This window comes from Callorhinus ursinus, unplaced genomic scaffold (genome assembly GCF_003265705.2).
Source record: "Callorhinus ursinus isolate GAN/ISIS: 27379988/994484 unplaced genomic scaffold, GSC_fseal_2.0 scaffold13, whole genome shotgun sequence".
Taxonomy (NCBI): domain Eukaryota; kingdom Metazoa; phylum Chordata; class Mammalia; order Carnivora; family Otariidae; genus Callorhinus; species Callorhinus ursinus.
In genome coordinates, this window is record NW_027397075.1 from 470,495 (window position 1) to 489,092 (window position 18,598).

General features: G+C 41.6%; 1 long non-coding RNA gene across 1 annotated transcript in view; it reads right to left on the reverse strand.

The window, feature by feature from the left end:
• LOC141373964 (uncharacterized) overlaps window positions 1-18,598 on the reverse strand; it is a 221,158-nt gene that overhangs the window by 6,522 nt on the left and 196,038 nt on the right. The window contains exon 3 of the long non-coding RNA XR_012380421.1: window positions 161-218. This is a non-coding gene — a long non-coding RNA (uncharacterized lncRNA). The remainder of the gene's footprint in view (window positions 1-160; window positions 219-18,598) is intronic.

The window sequence follows — 18,598 nt, forward strand, 5'->3', positions numbered from 1 at the left end:
GGAAAACAGAAACCATGAGATCCTTTCTCTCAAATATATTATATATAAATGCTATATATACTATGTAACTTTTATTTGTTATATATATAAATTACATATATATTTTCACATATCTATTTCTCCTAATTCCTCTCTCTCCTCCCATGGTCTGTCATATCACCTTTTCTCTATACATCTGCTTCATTCTTTTCTTGTATAAGTCTTCACAGAGACTGGATCTGAGTGAATTAAACAGAAAAAGCATTTATTGAAAGGATATTAGGAAGCCCAAAGAACAAGACAACAACAACAACAAAAAAAACAAAAAAACCACGAACCAGGGATAAGGAGAGGCTAGCCAGGCAGACACGGCCAACCTCACACTACAGACTGAGCCTGGTAAGGATGCTACTGCTGCCACTCCTGCAAACCCACCATCTCAGCTTGTCCACTCTCCCCACCTGCTGGCACCGGGCGCCATGTACTGCTGCCGCGCTGCTCCCAGAACACACGCTCTACCTCACCTGTAGCAAGCTTGTGAGCTTTTCTTATGGAAATTTACAATTGCATTATATGTATACACACACATACATACTCACATGCACACATATATATACTCTATACACATACAGACAGATAAATAGATACACATACACCAAGGGGAGAGAATAGTATGAGGAACTCCCATCACTAACTTAAATAATTCTCAACTCATGGCCCATCCCCACATCCCCCACAAAATTCTGAAGCAAATATCTTCATCTTATTTTATCTGTAGCTACTTCAACATGTATCTCCAGAATAGGGTTTCATAACTTTGGCATTACTGACATCTTGGGCCACGTCCTTCTTTGCTGAGGGGGCTGTCCTGAGCATACTACAATGCTTAGCAGCAACCCTGGTCTCCCCACACTACATGCGGGTAGCCTTCCTCACTCCTACTTATGACCCCAAATATGTCCTAGACATTGCCGAATGTCTCCTAGGGAGCAAAACTGCCCTTGATGGACACACACACATATATACCCACAAAAATATCATCACACTTCATTTTTTTTATTATGTTATGTTACTCACCATACAGTACATCATTAGTTTTTGATGTAGTGTTCCATGAGTCATTGTTTGCCTATAACACCCAGTGCTCCATGCAATACGTGCCCTCCTGAATACCCATCACTGGGCTCACCCATCCCCTCCAACCCCCACCCCCCTGAAACCCTCAGATTGTTTCCCAGAGTCCATGGTCTCTCATAGTTCATCTCCCCCCCCGAAATCCCCCCCTTCATTCTTCCCTTCCTTCTCCTAATGTCCTCCGTGCTATTCCTTATATTCCACAAATTAGTGAAATCATATGATAATTGACTTTCTCTACTTGACTTACTTCACTTAGCATCATCTCCTCCAGTCCCATCCATGTTGATGCAAAAGTTGGGTATTCATCCTTTCTGATGACTGAGTAATATTCCATTGTATATATGGACCACTTCTTTATCTATTCGTCTGTTGAAGGGCATCTCAGCTCTTTCCACAGTTTGGCTAGTGTGGACATTGCTGCTACGAACACTGGGGTGCATGTGGCCCTTCTTTTCACTACATCTGTAAATACCCAGTAGTGCAATTGCTGGGTCATACGGTAGCTCTACTTTTAACTTTTTGAGGAACCTCCACACACTGTTTTCCAAAGTGGCTGTACCAACTTGCATTCCCACCAACAGTGTAAGATGGTTCCCCTTTCTCCACAACCTCTCCAATATTTGTTGTTTCTTGCCTTCAATGTTTGCCATTCTAAATGGTGTAAGGTGGTATCTCAGTGTGGTTTTGATTTCTGATGGCTAATGATGATGAACATTTTTTCATGTGTCTGTTAGCCATTTGTATGTCTTCTTTAGAAAAGTGTCTGTTCATGTCTTCTGCCCATTCTTTGACTTGATTATTTGTTTTTTGGGTGTTGAGTTTGAGAAGTTCTTTATAAATCTTGGATATCAACCCTTTATCTGTAGTGTCATTTGCAAATATCTCCTCCCATTCCGTGGGTTGCCTCTTTGTTTTGTTGACTGTTTCCTTTGCTGTGCAGAAGCTTTTTATCTTGATGAAGTCCCAAAAGTTCATTTTCACTTTTGTTTCCCTTGTCTTTGGAGATCTGTCTTGAAAGAAGTTGCTATGACTGATGTTGAAGAAGTTACTGCCTATGTTCTCCTCTAAGATTTTGATGGATTCCTGTCTCACATTGAGGACTTCCATCCATTTTGAGTTTATCTTTGTGTATGGTATAAGTGAATGGTCCAGTTTCATTCTTCTGTATAGAGCTGTCCAATTTTCCCAGCACCATTTATTGAAGAGACTGTCTTTTTTCCACTGGATATTTTTTCCTGCTTTGTCGAAGATGAGTTGACCATAGAGTTGAGGGTCCATATCTGGGCTCTCTATTCTGTTCCATTGATCTATGTGTCTTTTTTTGGTGCCAATACCATGCCATCTTGGTGGTCACAGCTTTGTAATATAGCTTGAAATCAGGTAACATGATGCCCCCAGGTTTGTTTTTCTTTTTGAACATTTCCTTGGTGCTTTGGGGTCTTTTCTGGTTCCATACAAATTTTAGGATTATTTGTTCCAGCACTTTGAAAAATGTCATTGGTGTTTTGATCAGGATGGCACTGAAAGTATAGATTGCTCTGGGCAGCACAGACATTTAAACACTGTTTATTCTTCCAATCCATGAGCATGGAAGTCTTCTGTAGTTTCTAGAGTATAGATCCTTCACCTCTTTGGTTAGGTTTCTTCTGAGGTATCTTACGGTTTTTGGTGCTATTGTAAATGTAATCGATTCCCTAATTTCTCTTTCTACAATTACACTGTTAGTGTATAGGAAAGCAACTGATTTCTGTGCATTGATTTTGTATCCTGCCACATTACTGAATTGCTGTATGAGTTCTAGTAATTTAGGGGTGGAGTCTTTTGGGTTTTCCACATAAAATATCCTTTCATCTGCGAAGAGAGACAGTTTGACTTCTTCTTTGCCAATTTGAATACCTTTTTAAAAAAGATTTTATTTATTTATTTGACAGACAGAGAGACAGCGAGAGCGGGAGCACAAGCAGAAGGAGTGGGAAAGGGAGAAGCAGGCTTCCCGCTGAGCAGGGAGCCTGATGCAGGGCTTGATCCCAGGACCCTGGGATCACGACCTGAGCCTAAGGGAGACGCTTAACAGACTGAGCTACCCAGGCACCCCAATTTGAATACCTTTTATTTCTTTTTGTTGTCTGATTGTTGTTGCTAGTTCTTCTAGTACTATGTTGAACAATAGTGGCAAGAGTGGGCATCCTTATCGTGTTCCTGATCTTAAGAAAAAGGCTCTCAGTTTTTCCCCATTGAGAATGATATTCACTGTGGGCTTTTCATAGATGGTTTTTATGAAATTGAGGAATTTCCCTCTATCCCTACACTCTGAAAGAGTTTTAATCAAGAAAGGATGCTGTATTTTGTCAAATGCTTTTTCTGCATCAGTTGAGAGGACCATATGGTTCTTCTCTCTCCTATTAATGTGTTCTATCACATTGATTGATTTGCGAATGTTGAACCACCCTTGAATTCCAGGGATAAATCCTACCTGGTTGTGATGTATAATCCTTTTAATGTACTGTTGGATCCTATTAGCTAGGATCTTGTGGGGATTTTGGCATCCATATTCATCAGGGATACTGGTCTGAAATTCTTCTTTTTGATGGGGTCTTTGCCTGGTTTGGGGATCCAGGTAATGCTGGCCTCACAAAAAGTTTTCCTTCCGTTTCTACTTTTTGAAACAGCTTCAGGAGAATAGGTATTATTTCTTCTTTGAATGTTTGGTAGAATTCCCCAGGGAAACCATCAGTCCTCGACTTTTGTTTTTTGGGAGGTTTTTGATCACTGCTTCAATCTCGTTACTGGTTATTGGTCATTCAGGTTGTCAATTTCTTCCTGTTTCAGTCTTGTTAGTTTATAGATTTCCAGGAAGGCATCCATTTCTTCCAGGTTGCTTAATTTATTGGCATATAGTTGTTGATAATAATTTCTGATAACTGTTTCAATTTCCTTGGTGAATTTCCTCATGATCTCTCCCCTTTCATTCATAATTTTATTAATTTGGGTCCTTTCTCTTTTCCTTTGGATAAGTCTGGCCAGTGGTTTATCGATCTTATTAATTCCTTCAAAGAACCAGCTTCTAGTTCCGTTGATCTGCTCTATTGTATTTCTGGTTTCTAATTCATTGATCTCTGCTCTAATTTTAATTATTTCTCTTCTCATGCGTGGCTTAGGCTTCATTTATTGATGGACCTCATAGATATATACAGAACATTCCACCCTAAAAGAACAGAATACTCATTCTTCTCAAGCGCACATGGAACTTTCTCCAGAATAGACTACATACTGGGTCACAAATCAGGTCTCAACGGATACCAAAAGATTGAGATTATTCCCTGCATATTCTCAGACAACAATGTTTTGAAACTGGAACTCAATCACAAGAAAAAATTTGGAAGAAATTCAAACATTTGGAAGCTAAAGACCATCCTGCTTAAGAATGTTTGGGTCAACCAAGAAATCAAAGAAGAACTTAACAATTCATGGAAACCAATGAGAATGAAAACACACTGGTCCAAAACCTATGGGATACTGCAAAGGTGGTCCTAAGGGGGAAATACATACCCATCCAAGCCTCACTCAAAAAAAATAGAAAAATCCCAAATTCACCAACTAACTTTATACCTTAAAGAACTGGAGAAAAATCAACAAATGAAGCCTAAGCCACATATCATCACACTTCAAACATTTAAAAATAATTTCTCAGTATCATTACATGTCAAGTCAGAGTTCAAATTTATCAGACTGTTTCATAAATATTTTGACTATATGTATCTGTCAAATCCTGAATTAGAATGAGACCCATACCTTGCAATTGGTTAATAGGTCTCACAAGCCTCTTTTAATTATAGGCTTCACTTTCTCCCTTCTCGTGTTTTTACCCCTTGAAATTTATTTTCCTAAGACATCAGGTCCTAGAGGGGCACCTGGGTGGCTCAGTCAGTTAAGCGTCTGACTCTTGATTTCAGCTCAGTTCATGAGATCAAGCCTCACGTCAGGCTCCATGCTCGGTGTGGAGTCTGCTTGAGATTCTCTCTCTCTCTCCCTCTCCCCCTGAGCTCTCTCTAGTTCTATAAATAAATAAATAAATAAATAAATAAATAAATAAATAAATAAATAAATAAAATTTTAAAAACAAAAAACCCATCTGATTTGTAGAGTTTCCCACAGTCTGAATTTTACTGATTATATCCCCATGGTTGAATTACACATTCTCCTCTATTTCCTGTATTTCCTGAAAATGAGTAGTTAGATCTAGAGGTCTGATCTGATTCAGGTTCTATTATTAACTGTTTCATGGTTACAGAGCACATCTTCTATCAGAATACTATAATGCCAGTTCGTCTCTTTCCTTAGGTATCAGCAGCCACTGGTGACCACTTCCCAAATCCTTTATTTCTTAGGTATTAAAACTGATGAACTTCTTTAATTCCTTCTTCATTAATTAGGTGGAATACCTATCAAGATAAACTTGACTTTTCATTGTTTGGTTACATTGACAGTTTGTAAAGGGAAAGTAGAATGCTTGATTTGTTCCCTTTACTTGCCAGATTTCAAAAATAACGCAGTGATAAACTAGCATTCTCCAAAGGGAACCTGTGAGTTTTGCCGTTGTCAATACAATCATGAACTCATGAATTAAAAACTATTAGAAAATTTTTTTCAGTCCACTTCATTTGTTACAGTTCCATTTCTTTTGATGCTCAATTGTTCCATCTTTGCACTTGATCTTAGCCAAAAGGCCAAGAAGCAATCAATTGTTTCATCTTTGGCCAGGGATAGCCCCTTCAGGTTGGCTCCTGAGTCCTTCGGCAGACCCCAGGGGTCTGGGGTAGCTTCCTGACACCACGAAATATTCTAGGTTTACCGTGTACATTTCCTGCCTGTGACTACAAGTCAAGTCATTTCTCTAAGGAGCCCTAGCTCCTTCCAGTGTGTCTCAGCTTCCTGGCAACTGGCTGCAGACTCATGCCCTAAGCTGCTGAGCACATCTGCCCAAGTACCACTTGCCCCTGCACCAGCGGCCAGGAGGTCTAGGAAACAAGGATTTGGTCTCTTGGACTTCTGTGACTGGCTTCTTTCTTCCCACCAAGCCGACAGAGGAGGTAACTCCCCAAACAAGGGGTTGGAGGTTTGGGGTAAGTTGACAGCCCCTCAAAGGACAGATGCCCCCATATCTCTCTCCCTCTCTAAAACAGACTTTCTCAGTACACGTGGCTGAATGTGGTTGTCTGACAGCACCTGAGTTCACACATCCTCCCAGCTCAGGTGCCAATAGAAATTGAGTCCCACCTCTAAATTCCCAGGAGCTTTGGTCTGATTGTTCCAGTGTGGGTCAAGTACAATCAAGCTACCGCCTAAGGGCAGGGTCATGCAACACAAACTCTGCCATAGGGGCTCCCCAAGGAACATGGAAAACTGCAAGCCTCAGAAAAACGGAGAGCTGCCTGAGTAGGCACCCCAAAAAGATGTCCTCTGCCCAGAGCCAGCACTGAAAACTAGATGATGACTCAAATTTTGCAGGCTTTGTGTTCTGGGAACTTAATGGACCCCTTTCTGCCGTCCCAGTATGTGGAGCTCTAAGTACCACATCCTAAGCCCTCTATAGTACTACCTGGCCCAATGACATCAGTGACATCAGTTACTGATCCCTCTTTCTCCAGTAAGAACCACAGCATTCATTCACAGAGCCCTCAATGTGTGCCAGTCACTCTGTTACCCATTGCATATACCTCGTTCCTCTGAATTTCTGAAGTCTCCTGTGGTGGGCACTACTGTCATCATCCCCATTTTTCTCATAGACAAAGATCTGAAGACACGAATACATCGTATTTCATCACCCTACTCATAAGAGGTGAAGCCAGAATCTGAACCCAGGTGGTCTGAAGCAAGAGCTTGTGCTCTTCAACTGACACCATTTGCCTTACCAGCATTTGGGGACACTCAAGTCTTCCCCTGTCCTGTAACTGTGGTGTCTCATGAAGGTGACTCTTTAGTTTCATCCAAGTGTCTTCCTTCTGATGTTATCTCTCAGGGACCCACCCAATTTTAAAGTCAATGCATAACAACCACAAAATAAATTCAATAGGAGACTATTTACCGTGCTCCCATGCAAAAGAGCCTGGTTATCACAACCAAAAAAAAAAAACCCCACAAAACTTGTACGTATTAGTATAGATGGTGTGAGTTTGTATGGACAATCCGAAAAATACAAATTCATTGTTACAGACTGAATGTTTGTGGTCCCTCCTTTCCCCAAATTCATATGTTGAAACCTAATCCCCAGGGTGATAGGGTTTGGAAGTGGGGCCTTTGGGACGTGACTAAGTTATAAGGTTAGAGCCCCCATGAATGGGACTGGTACCTTTATAAAAGGGACCCCTCAGAGCTTCCTTGCCCCTTTGCCATATGAGGACACAATAAGACAGCTGTCTATGAACCAGGGAGTGGGCTCTTACCAGACACAAATCTGCCAGCACCTGGATCTTGGACTTCCCAGCTTCCAGAACTGTGAGAAATAAACTTCTGTTGTCCATAAGCCACCCCATTTATGGTGTTCTGTTATAGCAGACACTCATTCAATCATGCAAGAAATATTTGCTAATCACTGTTTTAGGCATGAGGGATAGAGTAGTTAACAGAACAGATGAACAGACAAAGTGTTGGAGGTGCCATGGGACAGGGAGATAGGCAATAAATAAAGACAAGAAGTATATGATATGTTAGATAATGGTAAGCACTATGGAGGGAAAATTTAAAAAGGAAGATGAATATAAGGTGTTGAAGGCAAAAAGTTAAAATTTTAGATTGGGCAGAAGGAGTCCACGGAATAGTCATTTGAACAAAGTATAAAAGGAAGTGAAGTAGTATGTAGCTATCTGAAAACAACATTCCAAGCAGAAGGAATAGCATGTGCAAAGGCACTGAGGTAGAGCCTGACTGCAGGTGTATTCAAGGAACAGTGACAAGGCCAGTGTGGTGGGAGGGGGTGGTGAAGGAGAAGCAGAGCAGTGTCAGGGAGATAGCATAGAAATAGTCCTGCAGGGTCTTAATGGTCAAGGTGAAAACTGTGGCTTTTACTCTGGGTGAGGTGGGAGCCAATATGAGAGCAACATGATCTGATTTACTCTCCACCACTCTGACTCTGCATCACTCTGACTATTGTGCCGCAAACAGACCCCCCAGTGAGGAAACCAGGAAAGTTGATAGGCTGTTGCAGTAATCTGGGTACAAGCTGATGTGGCGTGAACCCAGGTGGTGGTAATGGAGGTAGATATATGATCTTCCTTCCTCACAAAGGTAGAAGTGACAAGATTTATGTGGTACACAAAAGAGGAGTCCAGGGGACTCCAAGGTGTGGCCTGAGCCCATCCTCCAAACTTTAAAATGTTCAGGTGAGACAGAATGCCACTCAAGTCACCTCCAGGTTGACCATGCCAGCAACCTGAAGATGAGTTTTTCTTTCCCACTATGTTTGCTCTTTTCCTTTAACAAGGCAGCTTGAAACCAATTTGTTTATAACTTAAAAACCCCAGAGGATTTCTACAGGTAAAAAAATTTTCCTCCCTCCCGCTAAAAGATACCCTCTCTATTTTCAGACACTGGATACTAGTAACATCTTCTCTCTGCCTGCCCAACTTCTGCCCCAGACATGCAAAGACATTATTTTCCTAAGAGCCAAGTTCAAGTAAAAATATATTTTTCTGGCTTACTGTCCCAGGCAAAATTCTAACACACTGCTGAAATACTGTCAGCCAATCAGTCAAAGATATGTAAACTCACACTACAGGCTGGGAGTATGTGAGGATGTGTGTGTCTGTGTGTCCTTAATATACACTTTTTTTCCAGAGGATGTTGAAATCAGGAGAAAACTAGAGTAGGAAAGGAACAGAGATGGGAAAGGAAAGTGTAACTGGGACGAGGAGGTTAGTCCTATGGATTAGGATCATAAATCAACAAGTAGTTGGGTACTGAGAAAGAAAAACAATAAGCAAGAACATCTATCTCAAGTCTGCTTACAAACACACACACACACACACACACACACACACACACACACACACACACACTCTGAACCCTTGTCTCTAGAGATACATCTTTAGAAATCAACCCATTCTCCATCAATCTGGAACAGATTTCTCCTCCAATAGATCTGCAATGCTGTTTTGCAGCATTTTGAATTTTTCTTTAGAACTAAAGCATTTGGAAAGACTCAGGTATGTCATCTCACAGGAAAAAAAAAAAACTCAGTGGTTTCTAATCAAAGATGACCAACAATTCTGAGCTTGATGAATAAGGTATCCCATGAATTGACATATTTCCTGGCCAGGAAGAAGCTTAGTGGCGTGGTTGAAAGCTCTGAACAGAACTGGGTTAAAATCCCAGCTCTACCCCTGTGGAAATCTTGCACAATTGCTTAATCTCTCAAAGCCTCATTCCCCTCATCTGTAGAATGGGACTCCTTCTATCTACTTCCTAGAGGACCTGGCAAGATTGAATAAAGGAAAACATAAACTTTAGCTTAGCACAATGCCTGGCACAGAGTAAGACCTCAGAACATGTTGGTTATAGCCGCTTCGTTATTAATAAAAAGACCTCAGAATATCAGTGGTTGGTTTTGCTCTGCATCTCCAGATTCACTGACTGAGAGTCCCCCTGGGTCTGTTGTGACACCCCATCAGTGGGCTGTGAATATTTAATGGAACACAGAAGCCTATTTCAACAGCATGTTTTCCTTTGTCGGCTGCAATTTCTTAATTGCTGTAAAGCAGATGTACTTGGGTTTGCCAGCCAAGTTGCAGGAGATCAGTTTCAGGGTTTAGGTTTCAAAACATGACACTGGCACCGGGTCGTTTCATCTTTGCATGACAGTCCCTGGGAGTGATATGAGCAGGGCTGGGGGCAGGAGTGGGAGATGGTATTCTCTGGCTTAATTAGGACAGGCCAAAGGCTGTGAACCCTTGGTTTCCAGAAGACCTAGGGACCTCCTTGACATAGAGTACAGGATGGGAGCTGGAGGGATCTGGTGGATGCAATGAGCCCCAAATAAAGTGACAGCAGGGAGAAAAATCTTTAGGTGTCATTGAGGCCAGAAGTTGTTAAACTAGGCTCTGCAGAGCTCTGGAAGGGGATCCACAGGCCCCATCATGCCATCCCTCACCCTCTCCTTTAATAACATTAATTATCATGATAGGAGCCAACATTTATTGAAGGCACAATATGCACACTTCTAATTAGTTTGCACAGGTCAACACATTACATCCTTACAAGAGAACCCAGAGGTGGGTGCTATTACAAATCCCCTTTCACAGAAAAGGGAACCAAGGCTCAGGGAAGTAAGGTAACAGGTCCAAGGTCACTCAGCTTATAAGAGAAAGGCCAGGACTCTGACCAGGCAGTATGGGATCAGCACTCAGGCTCTTAAACACTCAGTCTTCATCATGTCTGTTTGTGCAGGTTTCCATGTAAGATCCCATTTTGTTGTGTGTGCATGCACATAAACTCCCGGAAATCATTAATCTAGACTCAAACAGAAGAAACTACTTTAGACAATGTTCCAGGAGTGTTAGGACCCCTTGCTCTTTTGGTTGCTCCCTCCTAGATACTCATTCACTCATTAGTTCATTCATTCATTCAACAATTATTCATAGAATAATTGTCAGGAAAGGGAGCACAGCTCTGTGGCTCACAGCATGGTCTTCAGGACCCTGGCTATGGAGCGTTCTGCAGGACACAGCAACAGATTGACAAGTAGGGAAGGGGGCCGTTCTGCCTCGGGGCAGAAGAGATCTCGGAACTATCACCACCAAATGCACTGTGGGACTTGCATGGATCTTGATTTGAAAAAAAAAAAAAACAAAAACAGAAGACATGTTTGAGACAATCAGGGAAATATGAATACAGATGGATACTAGATGATAGTAAGGATTATTGTTAATTTTGTGAGAGTGCTAATGGCATGGAGGATATGTAAAATATGGCCTTGATGGCCTGGTTTCTCTAACAAAAAAAAAAAATGCAGAGGGAAAAAGAGAGAGGGAGAATCTTCAGATTAAAACAGACTTTAGAGACATCTCAACCAATTGCAACATATGGACCTTGTTTGTATGCTGATTCAAACAGACTGTAAAAAGAAAAAAAGGAAAGAAAGAGAGGGAGACAGAAGAACAAGCATTAAGACAATATGAGAGAATCAGAGAACTGTGAATATCAACTGAATATTTGATGATATGAAGGAAATCGCTATAAAATGTTTAGGTGTGATAATGGTATTACAGCTATGTTTAAGAGTCCTTATCTTTTATAGATACATGCTGAAATATTTACAGATAAAATGATAAAAATGCCTGAGATTTGCTTCAAAATAATTGGCAGGGGAGAAAAACTGGAATATAGATGAGGGTATAATGCAGCAAGACCACCCTAGAATGGATAACTGTCAAAGCTGATGATGCATGCAAGGGAAGTTATTATATTATTGTCTCTACTTTTGCCTAGGTTCAAAATTTCCACAATAAAGTTTTTTTTTTTTATGTTCGCAAGTCAGAGATATAAACTGACATATTTGTAAGGGAGATAACATTATGTCTGGGATTCACTTTAAAATATTCTAGGAGAAAGATTTAAAAATGTTGGAAGAAGGATTAAATAATAAGGCCACAACTTACTGGCTGGAGCTGAATGACAGATCCATGAGTGTGAATTATTCTATTCTCCCTACTTTCATGTTTGAGACTTTCCTTAGATAAAGGAAGGGAAAAAGAGCTTGGTCTCTTGACCTACAATACCTTAGTCTGCACATGGACCTGCCATTTATTAGCTCTGTGGCCTTAAAGTAATTGATATACTCCCTACCTTGGTTACCTTACCTGCAAAATGAGATTAAAAAATAAAACCTATATCCATAGCAGCTTTCTTTGTAATAGCCCCAAACTAGAAACAACCAAATGTCCATCAACAGGGGAATGGATAAATAAACTGAGATGTATCCATACAATGGAGTACCACTCAGTAGTAAAAAGGAATGAACACTGATGCATGCAACAACATGGATGAATCTCAAAATAATTATGCTCTGTGGATTAGCCAGACAAAAGAGAGTTCATATTGTAGGCTTCCATTTACATAGAATTTTAGAAAATGCAGACTTACCCAGAGTGTTAAGATAGCATAGCAGCAGCTACTTAGGGTTGGGGTAACAAGGATGGATGGGATGAAAAGATTTGTAAGGGGGCACAGGGAATCCTCGGGGCTGATGGATATGTTCATTATCTTGATTGTTGTTTTTCTCTCTCATTGGTGTATATATATCAAAACGTATCAAATTGTATACTTTAAATACGTGTAGTTTATTATATGTTAATTATATTTCAATAAAGTTGTTAAGGGTAAAATAAAACTTATCTCAGAAAGTTGTGAGGATTAAATAAATTGATATATGTAAAATACATAGAATTGTATCAGACCCCTGGTGAGCTCTCAGATACCCATTACTGGGTGTTAAGATTCTGTGCTAGGTGTTGAGGGTACAAGAAAAAACAAGGCAGATTAGGGTCTTGAACTCTGCCCTCATGAAGCTCTCAGGCATCTTGGAGTGGAGAGAAACAAGTTATAAAACACTGCAACAGGAAAAAAAATCACAGGAAATGGGAAATGTAAGTCAGTAAAGGCTTCTTGGAAGAAGAAATATATCAGCTGAGGCCTGGAAGGTGAGTAGGAGTTGGCCAGGAAAGAGTGTGAGAGAAGAATGGTCCAGTTGGAGGGAAAGCATGTGCAAAGGCCATGAGGCAGGAGAAAGCATGGCATAGTCAGGAAGTACAAACTGTTCTAATGCGTGGAGTGCAGAGGTCATGAGGTCTGGGAGAGGAAGTGTCAGAGAAGAGGCTGACATTAAGAACAAGAAGAAGGAGGAAAAAGAGAAGGGGAAAGAGGAGTGAGAGAAAAATCAGTAGCATTTACTGTTTACTATGAGCTAGGCTCTGTACTAAGCAGTTTGTAAACTGTATTCATGAACTCATTTTCACTCAACAGAACTATGAGGTGGGTACTGTTATAATCCTCTCTTTACATGTAAGGAAACTGATACGCGGAGTGGTTAAGCTGCTTTATCCAAGATCACACAGCTAGTAAGGATCACAGGGGGATTCAAATGGAAGCCTGAATGATTCCAACTCTCAACCATACCCTAATACCCTAACACCCATGAAAAGATCAGTGTTTTTCCAAGTTTTAAAGAGGTGTTAATGACAGGCTGGTATCAAACTGAGTCTTTCTCCTTAACCTACTGAAAAGGATTAACAGAAAATTGGTAAGGGAACAGCTTTTTCTGGAATGCCATCTGTGGGAAACATTGATGGGCAAATATTACCATCCTCCATTTAATGGATGAGGAAACTGAGCATCAGAGAAGTCAAGTAACTTGCCCAAAGTCACACAGTTAGCAAGCTTCAGAGTCAGACTCCAAATCCCAGGCAACACCCTACCCTGAAATTACTTCTCCCTGAAGATACCACGTCATGGTTCCCTTACTGTCCCACTTGTGATAGCTTGTGCCTCTGCAGAGCTCAGTTTTCCCTTCCTTTGCCAGCCTGGTATCCAGCAAAGCTGTCTGAGGAAGGTCATCATGACCACAGCGGGCAGAAAAGGACATCAGACTTCCACTTCTTGAAAGTGGGTGTCAGAATCATATGACACAGCACTCTCAGTCAGCTCCTCTTTCTTATTGAATTAGCACTGCTTGACACAATCTCTCTTTTGCCATTTTAATGTGATAAGTGGCTAATTTGATTGGGTTCAATGAGATGTAAATGATTGGATTCAATAAAGAACCAGGGAGTGTTTCCCTCCATCCTGCTGACCTCATTTCTCACCGGAGGTGCAGCTTTCTGTCCAGAAGCTTGAAGAGAGGAGATGGAAGCCCTTGTTTGCCTTGTTTTTAAGGAAGACTCCAGGTTCCCCTCTCCTCCAGCTCCAGGGATCCTGCTGGATAAGAAAACCTTGGTTCTGTAGAATGGAATCACTACATTACAGATCATTACCATACCTGATCTCCCTGCCTCCAAACACTCCTCCCATCGTGGCATCCCTCCCCAAGGGCAGCCTCAGGGTGTTTTGTCCAGGATGCATTATGTCACTCCAAAAGCACTATCACCCACTTTGCACTGGAGTGCAGTGACCATAACATTCCCAGGGGGCAAGGGTAGAGAGTAATTAATGAAGTCCCTGATGAGAGTGTGGCATCCAGACAGGGTTACCAGATAAACTACAGAATGCTATTATATACATAATTTTTAGTATAAGTATGTCCCAAATATTGCACGGGACATAATTATGTTAAAAATTACTCATTATTTATCTGAAATACAAATTTAACTGGACATCCCATATTTTTATTTGCTAAGTCTGGCAACCTTAGAACCAAAACAAATATGGGCAGATTAACCTTCAGCAAGGGACAGAACACCCCTTCTGTTTTAAGAGTAAAGAATGAATTTTATACTAAGTGTGGTGTGACTTGTGTAAGTTACTTACCCTTTCTGGGCTTCATTTCCTTGTGTGAAAAAAATAAAGGAAATAATAGTTCTTACCTCCTAGAGTTTTGGTGACTTAATGCATGTAATGTATTAAATGTGTTAATGTTTATAAATTGCTTGGAAAAGTCCCTAGCATATAGTAGATATGATGTAAGAGACCGTGATGGTGATACTGATGACCAAGAGGAGGAGGATAAATCTCAAGATGGGTATAACCACAACTTCCTGTTAAAACAGGAAGTAAAGATAAAGCTCACCTAATGGTTTATATTTTCTCTATGAAACTTCTAGACACAGGAGCCATAGCCCTGTTGTTTTGTTCATTGCTGATCCTCTAGTGCCTATAAATATTTATGCCACACACTGGGGTGATCAATATTTGGTGAAAGAAAGAAGGACAGAAGGAAAAAAAAGGAAAGAAAGGATGGTAGAGAGGGAGGTTTAAGGCAAGTTAAGAAAGTTCAGAAAGAAAGACAGCTGAATATGGTAACACAAGAGGAATTTAGACTGCATTCAGAATGGGTCCCTTGAATTGCAGTGGTGCCAATACAGAACACTCTGGGACTCAGTCCAAAAGAACTCACCAGAACAGATGTAGGTGCAGATAGTCAGAAAGATGGATGGGTCCAGGATGAGGGATTCACCACTGGCGTAAGAGAGGGAAGTGGAGCAGGACAACTGAAGACGTTGCTTAGAAGGTAGCTCAAATGATGGACTATGGTTCCTAGACTTGACAAGGCAGGAAGTGAAGACAAGTGGGGGCTGACAGAAATAAAGAAAACTAAAGACACAAGGGCCAGCTCTGGGGGGTTGGGGGATGGTAACTGAATGAAAAGTGTGAAGGACAGGAGGGTGTTGCCTGAGTGCAAAGTATTTACATTTAGGATTTCATTGATGTAGCAGTTCTGGGTGACCATGAGATTCAGGCTATGGCCAGAGAGATCTGGATCCAACCCTCTTATTTAAAAAGTAATAGTTCAGGGGGCGCCTGGGTGGCTCAGTTGGTTGAGCGACTGCCTTCGGCTCAGGTCATGATCCTGGAGTCCCTGGATTGAGTCCCGCATCGGGCTCCCTGCTCAGCGAGGAGCCTGCTTCTCCCTCTAACCCTCTCCCCCATGTACTCTCTCTCTCTATCTCATTCTCTCTCTCAAATAAATAAATAAAATCTATAAAAAAAATTAAAAAAAAACAAACATTATAAAAAAAAAAAGTAATAGTTCAGGGGCGCCTGGATGCAAAGCATCTGACTCTTGGTTTTGACTCAGGTCTGATCTCAGGGTCATGTGATTGAGCCCTGCATCGGTCTCTGCGCTCAGCGCGGAGTCTGCTTGAGTTTCTCTCTCCCTCTCCCTCGGCCCTTCCACCCCACACTCACGTGTGTACACACACTCTCTCACTCTCTCTCTAAAACAAATAAATAAATCTTTTAAAAAATAAAATGAAATGAAATGAAACATAACAGTTCAAAGTTATTCTGGAACACCTACTTGTGTTAAGCTCTGTGACAATCATGTTCTTTACATCCACTATCTTTTCCATCATTATCTCACTTGATCCCCACAATACTCCAGGAAGTCATCTATCCCTATTTTAACAAAGAAGAAACTGAAGCTCAGAGGGTTAACAACTGCCCAAGGTCACAGGACTATTTAGGGGTAGAACCAGGATTTGCACTGAGCTGAGCTGTGCCCATGGTTTTAGCCTCCTCACTTTACCACCTTGGTGAGATCCAGAAGGGGCTATGACTCACTCAGAGTGAGGGAGTCAGAACATAAACCATTTTTTTCCTGACCTTCAAGGAAAGTGCATTTGGTAAAGTACTCTGGCAAATGGGAAGAATCCACTTCCTGGGAAGCTAGCTAGCCTCCAAGATGGCCTTCAGTAAGTTCCACCTCCTGGTCTTTACACCCTCTCATATTGTACCAACCTTGGTCTGTGTGACCAATAGAATGTGGCAGAAGTAATGGTAAATCACCTCCAAGATTACGTGATAAAAGGTACTACAGCTTTTGTCTAGGTTTGCTCTTTCTCTTAGATCATTCACTCTGGAGGAGTCTAAGTGCCATAGTGTGAGGACACTCAGGCACCCTATGGGGAAGCGAATATGGCAAAGAACTGAGGTCTCTAGTCAACAGCCAGCCAGGAACTGAACAACCATGTGAAGGAACATGAAAGCAACTCAAACTGCATAACTTGGACACACTACTTAAATTCTCCAAGGCTCATTTTCCTCGTCTTTAAAATGGGGATAATAGGAGCGCCTGGGTGACTCAGTCAGTTAAGCGTCTGCCTTCGATTCAGGTCATGATCCCAGGGTCCTGGGATCAAGCCCCGCATCGGGCTCCCTGCTCAGCGGGAAGCCTGCTTCTCCCTCTCCCACTCCCCCTGCTTGTGTTCCCTCTCTTGCTATCTCCATGTCAAATAAATAAAATAAAATAAGAAATCCTTAAAAATAAATAAAATAATAAAATAGGGATAACATTAGTACCCACCTCAGGGAGTTGTACAGATGAAAAAGGATAATGACTAGCACAATCATATAAGAGCATAACACACAAGTACTTAATAAACATTGGCTATTGTGGTATTAATGTTATTGTTAGAATTAGTAGTATTAAAGCTAAGTAAGAACTGCAAAAAAATTACAAGAATCTCTGTTACCTAAAACATCTGTTCAGAAACTAAACAGAGGTTTGAAATATGATAAATAAATCTGCCAGTGCAATGGCCTGAAAAGGACACAGATCAGCATTGATTGTGTAAGGCATGGAAAATCTTCCCAAATGGTGCTACTGGGTATCCCCACCTCAAACACCCAAATGTGTACCCCTGGCATCAGGCCCCGATGCTGGCAGGTGGCTTATTTCCAGGCACTGCACATTTCATCTGAGCTAGACTCCTCAGGCCATAAAAGAAGTGAGTCAATGGCTTAGTCACTGTTGGCGTGAAGCAGAGGTTAGATTAGGGAAGGAACTGAACTCAGAGGCAAAGGCTTGTTGGAAAGACCTCAACCATTCCATCTCTCCCTGGCCACTGGAAATCCAGAGCTGCCCCCACTTCAGGGGAGGGTAGGCAGGGAATGGAGAGTCTGAGATGAAATCAATCCTGTGTTTAAAGGAATACTAGAGGGTGCCTGGGTCATCAGTCAGTTAAGCGTCTGTCTTCAGCTCAGGTCATGATCCCGAGGCCCTGGGATGGAGTCCCACATCGGGCTCCCTGCTCAGCGGGGAGCCTACTTCTCCCCCTCCCTGTGCCTGCCACTTCCCCTGCTTGTGCTCTCTCTCTCTGTCAAATAAATAAATAAAATCTTTGAAAAAAAAAAAAAGGAATACTAGATAGGGGCTTATTTCCAAACCTTAGTGGAAAGAACTAGGACCAGGGTCAATTCCAGCCCCAGTTTAGCCACATACTAGCTGCATGTCCTTGGGCAAGTAATTTTACATATCTGGGCCTCAATTTCTTCACTGTAAAATAGCGCACATTGATGCCTACCTGACAGGGTTTTGTGAGGTTAAAGCAAGATAACACAGGTAAAGCAAGGGACCTAGTGCACAGTAGGCCTTCAATAAATGGTAGCTAGACATTTATCAGGGTTTGTTCCACGGGGATAATAAAACTGCCTTCAGGTCATTTCTGTGAGTATTAAACAAGGTGACAGGAATATCAGGCATGCTCTGCACATAGTAGGTCCCCAACAAGACAAATTCCATTCTTTCTAGTAGTCCCTAAAATCTCTCCTCCTCTAAAGAGTCTTCCCAGACTTATCAGAAAAGGAATGGTAAATACTTCTAGGGCTTCTTGACCAAATTTAAAGTCCCCTTGACATGATCACTGAGGCAGAGACTGGCTAGCTGGTCACCAAACATGTTCCCTCTTCTTCTTGGGCACATGACTGAACCACATTTCCCAGCCCCTATTGCAGTTGTATGTGGCCATGTGACTGAATTCCAGGCAAAGGATGTGGA